Here is a 14,821-nt window from a genome sequence, read left to right on the forward strand (position 1 = left end):
CCCGATAACCCCCAATTTGAACAGCATATATAAGAATTCGTCATGGCTAATATGCAAAGATCATAAGGCAAAAAAAAAAAAAAAACTACAAATTTAGAACTTAAGTGAAATCACTTAAAACAACATTGGAAATGATGATTTGATGATTTGATTAAGGGGTGATGATTAAGCAGTTAACAAAACACTCCAATCCTATTACTCAATAATTTTAAACATAATTAGAAGTTGTTTTAACACTCGGAGATCGTTTATGCTATCTAAAAAAAAGAAACACTGATCTGGCTCACAGACTTTCTGTACTGTTACCGTCTGTAAAATGTATTAGTCATACCTCATGATTGAATTAATTATGATTAAATCATATAATGATTAATTTACTCATGAATAATTCAACCATGATCAAACTTCAATCAAAATTCTTAATCATGATTGAATTAGTTAGATTTTGCCCAACTCTGACTGGTTGTTACTGGTGTGGGATCTTTAATTTTGGAAAAAAGTGGGTGAATTGTTTTATAGTTTTTAAAGGCTATTTTAAAATTATCAGATGAGAGAAATGTGTTTAATTTGTGATAGGCCGTGAATGAATGGCATGGATATGTATATTGGTGTGTCTGTATTTGATAGAATGGCTGTAGTTTTATAGTAATAGTAAATGGTGTTAGTGTTAAGTTGAAGTTGCTGAATATTCTGTTGATTATGTGTTTAGGGTAATGATTGTTATGGAGGATATGTTTGTATATCCTTATGTTCTTGTAGTGAAATGATTCATGGCTTAGGTTAGTAATTCTGTGATGTAGCCCTTTGGCCGTGTTTGATATTGCATGAAGTGGATGGTGTGATGTAAAGTCGAGGTAGCGACTTGCGTTTCTTGGTTTTTGATACCAACCTGTGATTAATGTGCCATCTGGTTGTTTTATTACGAGTGTATCTAAAAATGGTATTTTTGTTGTTTTCGATTTTATGTGTAAATTTTAGATTTTTTGCAAATCATTCATATGTTGTTTTACGAACTCTCTTATTTATGTGTATTGAACATTGTTTTCTGAAATTATTTAAAGAATAATAATGAAAAATGATTATTAATAAATGTGTGAAGTTAAAAGTGTTTGAAACATAGGGTTTTTTTCCCATCCACCGCCCCGCCGTACCTGAGGGAGACCCCATACCGGCGGACCTCGGCCACTAGACTGACTTATTTTCTTGTATGGGGGAAAATGGAAGCATAACGCCTTCCTTATGCCTCGCTCTAAACGAGGGGCACGAGGAAGGTTAGGGGTATATAAATTTTTCCTCTCTGTATTACTTAAATTGACCTAATCTAATAGGTCTCGTCCTTGCTGGTTACTCCTTTTCGCACAGTAATATCATACAATCATTACATAAAATTTCAAAATTAAAATTATAAAAACTATATAAAATTACAAAACAATATAAATATACTAATTTTAGCAATAAAGAACAATCACAGTTTTAGGTACTATATAACAATGTTAACTTATTTTTAAAGAAGTAACCAGCCCGGAATTATCTGTACTAAGGTTACACACTTAAATATATCACAGTTTAATCACAGGTGGTTTAGAAAGTTTTTTTTTCAGGTACTTGGTTTACTACCCGCTAGGATGCTCTGTGTAAGCTGTTTGAACACATGATACGTTTGCTCGCTTTTCACAAGTTCCTTCAATTCTGGAGGCCATATATTCTGAAAACTGTTCCGCAGGTCCTGACGAAGTTGTACAAAGCTTGGGCAGAAGAATAGCTTGTGTCGTACGTCTTCACGAACATTGCATAACAGACAGTTTGGGGTATTAACTCTCTTGAATTTGTGCAGATAAACTGCAAAATTTCCATGCCCCGTAAGCATTTGTGTGGACCGAAAATCTGGTTGCACCCAAATCTGCTTTTTTCTTTCTTTAATGATGGGAAAGAACTCATAAGTAAGCCTGCCCTTGATACTACTTTCCCATCTGCTTTGCCAGGTGTCGGTACCCATTCGTTCAGAAAAGTTTGGCGCTGGCTGTTGGGTGCATTTCTTAACCAATTCGCTTCATGTTCCTCTAAGCCGGGTAGTCTTGGTAGCAATCCCTTCTTCAGCTCTCTCTTTGCATTAAGTCAATAGGTGTTGCTATCATTAACACTTGGAGAGCGTGAGTGGAAGCCGTTCTGTACCCCTTCGATGTCCTCAGTAAAGCAATTCGCTGGGTTTGTTCTATTACCTGTTTGGTTTTACCTTGCAGTTTTCTTCCCCGTTGCTATAGGGATATATACGCTCTTATAGATAGTTGAAAGTGCCTTTGAGCTGTGCCCCCATGTTGATTTGGCTATCCTGCTTAATTTTGCAAAGGTACAGCGTGTGGATTCCCGGATTTTTAGAGCGTGTGGAAAAGAATTCAATCTCTCTCCTATAACAACGCCAACGTATTTGACTTCATGGCTTGGTTTGATGTTATTACCGTCTATTTTCACTCTAAGGGGGTGCCCATTGTCCCTTTCAATACGAGTATTTCACATTTGTCAGGAGCTACCTTTAGGTTTTTTGTTTGTTACCAGGTATTGACTATAAATGAAACATAGGGTTCAAATAATGTCATTCTTTTAAGTAACAAACATTTTATTATACTATAACTATAGCCTCTATTAATCTTAACTGTATATTATTTAAAAATAATTTACACAATAATTATTTATTCCCAAGAAAAATATACAAAATATACACATGGAAGACTGTAATAGTGTTGTTAAGGCACTTTTGTAAAGCTATCAGTCATTTGAAAACAAAATCTAGTTTTTATACGAAAGAATAATACATGAGATCTATTCGTACATGAGGTGCTACACGATTACAAACAGCCAAAGGGTTTACATCTCACCATTCTTTTCACACAATAATAAACATGGCCATAGTGTTTATTATTGTGAAAAGAATGGTGGGGTGTAAAGTTGAGATAGTGATCTGTGTTTCTTGTTTTTGATACCAATCTGTGATTAATGTGCTATCTGGTGTTTCTAAAAATTGTATTGTTTTGTTGTTTTCGATTTCATGTGTGAATTGAAAGCGTGGGTGAAAGCTGTTAAATGTATTTGATGTAGTTTGAATTTGATCTGTGGGAACTGCTGTAAACATATCATCTACGTATTAGGGAGGAAGGGTAATGTGAAAGGAAGTTGTGGTATGTGTTTAATAGATGTGTCATAATTATATCTGCTAGCATCGGACCTAGGCTGCTGCCCATGCCTATGCCAAATAGTTGTTTGTAAAATTGAAGATGATCTCAATAAAGACCGAAACGTTGGCACGATAAAGAAAATGTTTTTCTAAAACCTACGTCACACCAGACCGCATCTCACGATCTCCAAATAATTATCATGAAAATGTTTACGTCATAACATGGTTGTAATCGTAAATCTTAAATAAACGTTTAAAAAATAAATAAAATGTCAGAAATGGCAATAAAAACAACTATCATGGATTTATTGTTGCCTCTGTCCTAAAATTTATTAGAAAAAGATAAGGGTAACAAACCTCATTTTTGATCAAATACGTAAACCTTTCATTGTTTTATCAACTTTTCAATGCAAACTTCATTCACTATGTTTCTATTTTATCAACTTTTCAATGCAAACTTCATTCACTATGTTTCTACACCTAACAGTGGTTATTTTTTTATATATTTTTTTACGAGGGTTCGCAACAGCAAAGGTTATATCAACCCTCGGGGTGCCAGTGTTTTTTAAAAAAAAGCACATTTGTAAGTATGTAGGATTCGAATGCACAGCTACTGGATTCGAACCCGGGATCTTTACTTTACAGTGATGAGCGCCGTGTCAACGCCTAAACCGTTGCGGCCACCGACGCCCCCGACTATGGTTATTTAATCTGGTTACCTGAATCTTTAACGAAACTATTAAGCCAAGTTTTTGTTAAATATTTAATCAATTGTTTAAAAAATTGTGTAGGAAGTGTAAAATATTTGTGTTAAGTGTAGAATCAAACACTTCTTTATTATTCGTCATAAGAAAAAAAAACTAAATCGATTTTTTAATTAACTTCGAATCTTATCGATCAGATGAAAAATGAAATAAAATTGTTCCTGCAAGGAGCTTTGAAGTAGGAGAACCTTTCAATCGCTAGGGAGGTCGAACGTTTGTCTGGAAAATTGCTAGGTCCGACAAAATAACTTATCTGACTTCGACGTCAGAGGGAGAACACTATTGTCCGAATACATCTGGGACAATCTTGAAAGTTGTTTTCGTTTTTATAAAATTTTTAACTTTATACCTTGAGTTTTTCCTTCTTAATTAACAAATGTGATAATCCATTTTTGAAAAAGGGAAAACTCATAGACAATACTATTACTTCTAACGATAATCAATAAAACGTAAAATCATTTGTCATAAAAACATTCTTTATTCGTTTATATAAAAATAAATTACTATATAATTGTGGAAATTCTTAAAACAAGTTATACTTTATTAATACGTACGTGATATATTTAAAACACCGTCTACGAAATATGAAATTTTTAAAATTAATATTCCTTTGCCAATACAATTTTATTGCCATATACTTTGCTAATTGTTTCCAAAGCGGTTTTTCCAATAAATATTAATTTTTTTGTTTTTTGAACTATGCTTTGTTTTTTCCCCTTGCTTTACGAAGGTGGAAATTAAAATACCCTTTCTGTATACACGTTGAGAGGATATATTATTTTAATGTTGATATTTTAGGGCTTTATTTTACAATCTTAATCTGTTACTTATTCCAACCACATCATTAAACTATGTTTCTTCACGATTGAGAACAGTTCAAGAACAAACGTCCTTTGAATATGGATTTAATTTTCAACATGATTTAATTAATATTTAGAATTTCACAATTGCAAGGAGCTTAAAAAAAATTGATTTGCATTCCCAAATAGAAAAATAATATTTTGTAATTCCTTTTGATAAAATGATTATTTGTCTGCACTTCGCGTCATCATTTCCTTCAAAGAAGATACCATTACTGTATTGCTTTTCTTAAAACTGTTTCAACATTTTGACCACTTGCAATTAATTTGAAACGAACACTTACATGTAACTTGGCAATTCTCGAGGTCTGAAACAAAAATAAAAATAAGTTTTTATAAATAAAATTTAAAATGCCCAAATGTCACCTTAAAAAAACGAGTTATTGTTTCCCTCATTCATCGCCGTACCCTAGGAGACCCTACTGGCCAAATTATTTGTATTTAAAACAATGAAGTTGTAAAGGGAAATATATTATGCAGGGTGGGCGACCAAGACCCGAGGGGTTAAATGCCTGGGTAGACTCGTACCCCATCCCGAAAAGGTCCGGGACTTGGTCGGCTCACGTGTCCTGCATAAACCTCTTGGACCTGTTCACAAACCCCAAGATTTTGGACCCTTCTATCTCGGAGAGTGATTTGATGATGTCCTCTCCTTCAAAGATTTCAAATCTAAACCTAGCATACCTATCACATTCTGCGAGGTAGTGCTTCGCCGTTTCTTCTTTAATTTCGCAGAAGCGGCAAAAGGGATCTGGTAGGATACCCATTATGAAGAGGTTTCTTCTCAGTGGACAGTGGCCCGTCAGAATACCTATCAGCCTCCTAATTCCCTTCCTTGAGTTGGAGAATAGCCATTTCGATTCTGCTGGTTTGATCGTCTTAACAAACTCTTTCGATTGCCGTTGTCCGGGGGAAAATTCCACTCCACAAGGAATTGTTTCATGCCCCATTTATTGATACTCTCTTTCGCTGTGATCATAGAGTGAGGTAATACCGGCTGTGGTCCAACAAACGCAGTATTATAACCTTCTTTGGCTAGGCCATCCGACTTTTCATTGCCATGGTGTCCTTTATGTGCTGGTATCCAAATAAGGGTTACCTTGTTCTCAAACCTGAAAGAGATCCTATTGATAAGATCAATAGTTTCCTCCACCAGTCGTGAGGTTGACAAATCATTTTGTAATGCCCTGAGACTAGTTTTCCCTTATTTTTATTTTTCATAAGTGTTCTACAACACTCATTGATGGCCCAGATTTCCGCCTGAAAAACGGAGGTGTCATTGCCAAGAGGGAAGGAGATGCTGATTCCTAATTTTGGTATGTAGATTCCTGAAACCACTCCCTCGACCTTTGTGATCCATCTGTGTAGCAGTCTATGTTATGATGGTCATCATCCAGTCTATAGTTGTAAAGGGAACTCATATTAGCATTTATTTGTTAACAAAGCGCGTGTTAATACAAAATTGTTAACACGAGTTTCGCTTGAAATTTCTATTAAAATCAAATCTTCCGACATACACCGTCTACTCTTTGGTTAAAATCAAGGCCAACGGTCTTGGGTTTGAATCCTGCTCGTGACATTAGTTTTTCATCTCAACCAAGAACTTAGATTAAAAGTATAATTTAATAAAAATAATTAATAGGTCAATTATGACTATTAACTACATGTGTGGATTATTTAATAACAATAATTATTATTATATTACTATCGACTCATAGTTGAAAAAAAAATTCCAGTTGCTTGTCAGTACTGTTTTTTATTACGAAAAAAAATTCGTTATGATAATATGACAAACTTTATTTAAAAAGTATTTTTTGCCATGTTGTCATTTTTATTCAAGCCTACATTATAACATAACCACTCTCGTGGTCCATACAAAAATTAAAAAATTTCTAAACGGAGTCTTAAAAATTAATATGTCAACGTAAATTTTATAAAAAAAAGCAAATTTTATAAAGCTATACACAAATGTAAAACAAGAAGTTGAAAAGAAAATGGAAAAATATTTCAAGTAGAATTTAAAAACCATTATTGACTAGCAAACGAGCCGTTGGTAATTTTGTCAAATGAATATTGTATAAAAATATGTATAAAAAAACTTTAATCTATTTATATTGTGATATTTAAAGCCTTAAGTTTAGAAATACACAACAAGAATGAAACAACATGGGAAAAAACACATTTTTGAATCGAATGTGCGATTAATTTATTTTTAATTACTTCTCATCCGTATAATTGAACAAACAATTCATTAAAAATGCAGAAAAAAAGTGCATTTTGAATTAAGACGAAAAAAGAGTTAATACGACCCACATGTTTCTTTTAATCCTTAATGTTTCAACAGTAGAAACAAGCGAAATATTAATGTTATTATCAAAAGCTGGATGAATTCCCAATCCTCGACTTCATTAGCATTATTAACATAGTTCGAATTTGATTTGAGATGGATTTAATAAAAGTTCGATGAAAAAGTGTACAATTTGTTGTTTGGTTATAATTCTGGCTCAAGACAAATGCTTCCTTCTTATTTTATAGACTTTTATAATTATAATCATATTGTGTATAATTTTAAAATAGGCAAACTCGGGCAAATTGGGTAAGAGGCCCATCCTTCACGCTAATAAATTACATTCACACACCAGATTTATCCACGCTGTCCAGCGTACTAGATATCCCTCAAGTAAATTGGGAAAGAGGCTCGTCTATTCACGCTAATAAATTACTTACAGTTAATTAAGTCTGAATTGAGATAAAAAAGTCAATGGCATTTCAAATCGCTCTTATTGAAGAATGGGTTTCTGTTTTAAAAAATGAAAGCCGATTGTGTATTTACTAAATTCACAGGAGAGTTATGGCCCTACGCAATGCCAGGGGAGATGATAGGCGTTATTAAGTGCAAAACAAAATAATAAATCGTTAATTAAATTTTAATTTAACAATAAATGATTTTCCGGTGTTTTGGTCAATTTTCTTTCAAACCATCATAATTAAATATTTTTTATAACTTCATTATATTTAGTGGTCTCATTGACCAAATTACTTCTTTTATTTAATTAATGTTTTTAAGTAAGGTTTTAGTCGAATGAAAAAGCTAATGTCACGAGCGGGATTCGATCTTGGTTAGATACGCCGCTGCTCTTCCACTTGAGCTATCGTGACCTCGATCCACTCGGACACTAACTTCCCATCTCAACCCCACCTTTTGAATTTTCCCTCCTTTTTGCTATTTTTCAAATGTCGTGTAATCTATTTTATTCTCGGCGACAAATGAAATGGCCACGGAGAGCTTTTGTGAAGGTATACTTCATTTTAAACTTATTAAATTCACTAATTTCGTGGTCCGCTTGACCTATTAATATCTTACAATTAATTAAGGTTTTTAGTTGAGATAAATGGCAAAAAGGAGGGGTTGAGATGGGAAGTTAGTGTCCGAGTGGATCGAGGTCACGATAGTTCAAGTGGTAGAGCAGCGGCGTATCTAGCCGAAGATCGTGGGTTCAAATTCCGCTCGTGCCATTGACTTTTTTATCTCAACTAAAAACCTTAATTAATTGGAACATATTAATTGGTCAAGCGGACCACGAAATTAGTGAATTTAATGATTTAAAATGAAGTATACTTCACTAAAGCTCTCCGTGGCCATTGGATTTGTCGTCGAGAATAAAATAGATTACACGACATTTGAAAAATAGCAAAAAGGAGGGAAAATTCAAAAGGTGGGGTTGAGATGGGAAGTTAGTGTCCGAGTGGATCGAGGTCACGATAGCTCAAGTGGTAGAGCAGCGGCGTATCAAGCCGAAGATCGTGGGTTCGAATCCCGCTCGTGCCATTGACTTTTTTATCTCAACCAAAAACCTTAATTAATTGTAATATATTAATTGGTCAAGCGGACCACGAAATTAGTGAATTTAATGAAATATTGTACAACCTGGAAAATATTGCACCGTCTGTTGGCATTATTGCGCAATATCAGTCAGTTTGTGAAGTACAACAAGTAGTAACAAAATATTGCACAAACTTCAATATCGTCTTCAAACTATTCAAGTTCATTGCACAAACAAAATTTTGTATAATATTATTAACGTTAAGGGGCAACCGTCAAATTATTGTGCAATCTATATTGTACAATAATATTGACCGCCTATGGGCCACGTTAGATTAAGATACAAGTTTCGGTGGTATTTTTTTATATTTGGATATTTATATTTCCAATATTATGTGCCTAAAATTCTCTGGTTTTATAAGCTTCGCATTACTTTATTCTCACAAATTGATAAATCGCTGGACAAAAATGTAAATACCAACCGACGAATAAAGGAAAGATTTTGTCCGTAATTTGCTCTTGAAAAACACGGGTCGCTTTGAAGGCGAAAACGCAAAAGTTGAGTTAGGGGCAGACTAATGAACTCAAGTGATAACAGGATTGCCATCTAAGCTCGAGTCCAGTAACAATGATAAAAATTTGAAGTTTAACGTAGTAAATGAGGCCAATCCTATAAAGGATCGTTTGACCTCAAATACAGATCATGATGGCAATTTGCTCTTTGCCAAAAACAATTTAATTTCGACAATATCTCTCTATTTCTTATAATCGTTGTTAAACGGACAATAGAAAAAACCCCAAAAATCTCATCTTAAATAATCCTAAAAAATTGAAACATTGAGTTTTCAGTTTTATTTTAGAAAATTTTCATTAGTTTCAATAATTGTTAATTGTACAGTGTGATTTACTTGTTAAATTATCAATTATTTCATTCACTTGAAATGTAAATAAGGCTGAAAACGTGTTGTATTTACGGCTTAGAAAATGTTATTAGTTTACATTTAATTTAATTTTACAATGTGCTTTATTTTTCAATTAGAATTCCATGTCTTTAATGAAAAATAGATCATCTAATACCTTGAAATTAAACTATACGACTCTAGTGAGTTACTTTTGCCAAATCGATGTTGTTAGAACTGGAGTTTCCTTTCCTGGAAAAAGAAATGAAAAGCCAACAAAGGCTGGGGCGTGCCTCGGACCTAACACCTCTGATCTGGCCCTCAGACGCTAAAAATTAGATTAAAAACGTGATTACAAGGAAATGTAAGTCGATTGGGAAGTTCCACGTATCAAGTAGCTCGGTCGATAGGTGGCCTTCTGAGGATATGAATCGAAGAAGAGAGATCATACTCACCTGAATAACAATAGGCCACGCGAGGTTGACGAAAGGACATTAAATTAAACTATTACTAAAGCTAGCGTATATGCGCAGCAAGTGCGAAGTCCTGGGAAAAAATTTTGACTGTAAAAAATGTTATCCTGTTCTCCTAGCAAAAAAATCCTCTCACCTTGCTGTTCAAATTAACGTATAAAGTTTACTAATTTCGTGGTCCGCTTGACCAATTAATACATTACAATTAATTAAGGTTTTTAGTTGAGATGAAAAAAAGTTAATGGCACGAGCGGGATTCGAACCCACGATCTTCGGCTAGATACGCCGCTGCTCTACCANTCCTATTAAGGTTTTAAAGTAAGATATCCAATTATTGTTGTAATTATTGTTTTTTCATGTTTTAATTGTTTGTTTATATGATAATAAAACAGGCCCTGAAGATGACAGTATAAAACTGTCGAAAGCTCGGCGAAAACCGTAAGGAAGTTTTCTCTGTTTTGACCTCTTCCGAAGATCCTCTGAAAAGACTTCTTGAACTCAAAATATGTTACAAAATACTTTACGGCATGGACAACAGTCCGTCAGCCGGAGTTGATGTGAGCAAACACAGAATAATAATAATAACAATAATAAAAATACATGAAATAATTAAATTAAATTAATCTATGAACATACTATAAAATACTGTGATTAAATTAAACAAAATTAAAAAAATAAATAAATGAATAAATCAAAAACAATAAAAATAAAGCAATACTAGAGAAGAAAATCGAAGAAATAGTAATAATAAAAGCTAACAAAATAAAGAGATATTTTCAAACATTAATAATTAAAGTGTTGGACTAGCTCGAATCTGTAAGTCCAAGCATGGCGAGCAAATCTGATGAGAGGACGACACAGACGGCCAGAATCGAATCTCTGCCAGAATCGAACATTCGGCGACAAAATGAAATGTATTTTCCACCGCTCTGGAATTACATAGAGGGCACAATTCAACTACTTTTTCCGTCCATGGAGTGTAATTTAAGAATAGCAACTCGCACCTCAATTTAAATAGCCAGCGGAGCTCTCGAAGCGATAGACCACACGACCGGTCCGCAATCAGGCTGCATATGCCTGCACAAAGATCAAGTTCCGGATATAATGTGAAACGGGACGGGACTACAGCTTTTTTCTGAAGCTCCTCATGGTGTGAAGATTTCATTTTACTCAATAAGGTGGCCAACTGGCCACTCCATAATGACATGTCTTCCACAGTCAATTCACAATCATATCTCTCAGCCATATCGATCCAATTCCTAGACCAGAAAGTTTTGGCTTTTATTATTTCCAAGGCAGAGATTCTTGGCAATCTATGAGGAGGTAACCTCAACATCCTTAGGCAGTAATCAAAGTGTAACTTCAAGGTGAACACTTCAAGTAGATCAACCTCCGTTTCGAGATAAACCATATGGTTTGGAGCTACCGATGGAATACGAAATAATTTTTTAATAAAAAAACAACAAAAAAACGCTGGAATTTCTGAATAACTTCGAATCGTTGCGAACCCCAAGCCTGAGCTCCATAACAGACTACGGAAAGACAAACAGACTTAAAGAGACCGAACTTAAATGGCACTAGTTCCTGGGAAAGGAAAGCAGGCCAAACTCTATTAATAGCATGTTTAGCTATCCCTATCAAGAAGGTGCGTGTTCAATGATAATCTCGGAGTTAAGGACACACCCAAATACTTATACTGAGATACTGTCTCTATTGGTTTCCCATTAAAAAACCACTTTTCATTGGATGCAAGCCGACCGCCCGAACGAAAAACTAGACATTTGGTTTTATTTAAATTAACAGAAAGATTCCAAAGGTCACAATAAGCCACCAGTTTGTCAATATTTTTTTGGAGCGTTACAGGATTTGTAGACAGAAAAACCACATCGTCATACATTAGTATACTGACTGACACATCACCTATGCGAACGGGAAACGGAACTATAGTATATACTTAATGTGAAGGTGAAGGTTAAAAGGAGTCAGCCTTTTTACAACTTTATGCACTTACCTAAACTCTTCGTTAAGGTTAGGGTTCTTCGATAACAGCTGTTATCGAATAAATCTAATGAAACAGTTCGTGGTTTTTTCCCCTTCTCTGCTTTATATTATGAGTTTCGGAACCATTGTTAAGGACTTTCGTGTGTGTCTTTCAGCCCTGGGGTTTTCTTCCCCCAGGAGTAGGAATTTCAGCCTGCGTAAGCTTTCAATTTTTTAAGAAATGGTTATATGTACCCTCATACGCCTTCAATCTAATAATAGTAATAATTTTAATAATAATAATGCTTTATTAATATAAAGTGTTTACAAAACAAAAATGTATGGCATAACATAAAATAACGGCATGGGTAAAAACCGTCTAGGGTCGTAGAGGTTGAAGCCAGAATCATCAAAAATTATAGATAAAAATAAAATAATAATACAATAATACTAATTTAAAAAGGAAAAGGACTAATGATAATAATTGAATTCCCTAATTAGATCACGACGACCAAGCCTGTCGTACGAATCTGATCAATTGCAAACTGTTCCTGCCATTAAGGAATTCAATTATCTGAGTTCTGCTGAGTCTGCTGTAACCTGTATGGGGACATCTAAAATCCGACTGTCGAGCCGATCGCACACACTCTTCCCGGTAACATTCGTCCTTTGACGTATGACCATCAACTGGGCACACCATTTATCCCGATTTTGGGAGGTAGAGTCAAAAGGACATGAGTACTTTTCCGCCAAATTAACCCAGTGCTTGAATCAGAATGGTTTTTTTCTTGATAACCTCAAGGGCTAAATAACGAGAAATTCAGCCTTCAATTTAATTAGTTAGATATAGACTGTATGTACATGGATGTTTAAGGAATGTTGAGCATTTCACATCCCTGATTATGTGAACGGTATGTAGTGTTGGTATAATAAGATATGGTATATAATGGTATGTAATAATGGTATTTAAGAAAGAGTGGGCATTTAAAACATGCACGCGTTGAAAGTGAAATGTGAGGCTGAAATGGCTGATATTCACAGCCTCTGGAGTCTAATTTTCACGATTTCTGGGCCTCACCTCACAAAATCTGATGGCGATTCTCGCGGCTTAACGAGGTAGTTAATACAACTGCATTATTGTTGTATTTTTTATTTATTAATTTATCCAATAAATTCTACTCGTTTCCTTCATCACGCAAAAGGTAAGGGCTAACGGCTTGAAGTATTAATGTGCTCAACCGTAACATTTTGAAATATTCTTTTCAAGTGCAGGCCCTTATTTTCTTTTATAGCTGTTATACTTAATCCGACTTTTTAATTAGCCCTAGAAGTGTTTTCAGCCTTTAATTCAGCATTAAAAGTTACCATTTTTTTTTAACTGGGCGAATTTAAAAGGAACATTTGGCGATCTAGATAACGACAGACCGTACAGTTTCCTTATATATTTCAGTAATTAAAATATTATTTTAAAGTCCTTTGAAACTCAAAAAGGTATTTAAAGAATCCAGCGAATAGCTGTACAGAAAAACACGAAAATTGAAATAGTACAAATTGAATAGGTTCAACGCGTGGTTAATTTTGTCGGAACAGAGGTTACTGATGACGTTGTGAAGTCGAAACCTGAATAATTCAAGGAAAAAACCAGGAAAACAGCACCCCCAAACTGTTAGATTTGATTAATTTATAAACGAACTGTTTATTTACGTTTTGTTCAGGCGATCAGGCTTCCCTTGTTCCGAGAGGCAATTAATAGAAAATGCTATCAAATTTCGTTATACAACCTGTATAAAGAGAAAAAATGTGATGGAATGAGTGAAATATTATATAAATCGAAAGTTACGTCAACCAATCCTTTGGGAAATATTGCTTCTCATCGTCCTCAAATGACCACCTACAAATAAGTATTACTGTAATATTTATTATATGAATTGAGTCAAACTTTCCAAATTAAAATTTTTTGTCGTCTGTTTAAAAAAATCTATTTTCTTAGTAGTCAAGCATTCAAACAAGTCCATTTATACCCTGGCCCTAAGATTAGATAACTAAAACAAACTAACTCCGCTAAAAAATAAGTAAAATGTAATCAATACAACACATAAAACCTATAAAGAAAGAATACAGACAACTATCAGAAAAACTAATAAATGTACTAAAAAATGTAGGAGTAAAAGGAAATAAAATAGCCTTTACTAGTGGAGGTAATTTTAGATTTGAAAATTGCTTTTCTAGGATAGAGATTCAAGCTATGCAAAAACGCCAACCTTGCATGTTGGGTACAACACAATTTGGGAAGGTAAGTTAGCGCGTCATTTTGGAATGTCTTGCTTTAATTTACCCTTTGTGGTACGGGACAAGCTTTTTATTGTTCAGGCTTAATTTAGGGCTTTTAATAAAAACAGATTTTAAATGACTAACTATTTCCGAACATTAATTTATTGATGTGATATGTAATGTTTTTGGTCTAGATGGATCCCTAAATATTTGACGATTGTGGCCCAGGGAAGTTGACCGTCACCAATCTGCACGAATTATTTAATGCCAGATCTGGTGAAAAATATGGCTTCAGTTTTTTTTTTCTGGGAAATTAATCGTTTATTAAAGTATTAAACCACTTTTCCCAACTTCCTTTTGGGCTATGGTGTGAGACTTATAAATTTCATGTCAGCTGCGAAAATCAGATCAATTTAAATTTTGTTTTTAATTGTAAACATATCAACTATGAAATAGTTAAAAAAGTATTTTAAATTTATTTTTCAGTTATCAACCAAATTTTTTAGAACTTTCTGATTCTCAATTGTTTACTGGAGGGATATCATAAATAAAAGTCAGGATGAAAACACTAAATAATTTGCA

This window comes from Cimex lectularius, unplaced genomic scaffold, assembly GCF_000648675.2.
Source record: "Cimex lectularius strain Harlan isolate CLEC.00 unplaced genomic scaffold, Clec_2.1 scaffold43, whole genome shotgun sequence".
NCBI lineage: Eukaryota > Metazoa > Arthropoda > Insecta > Hemiptera > Cimicidae > Cimex > Cimex lectularius.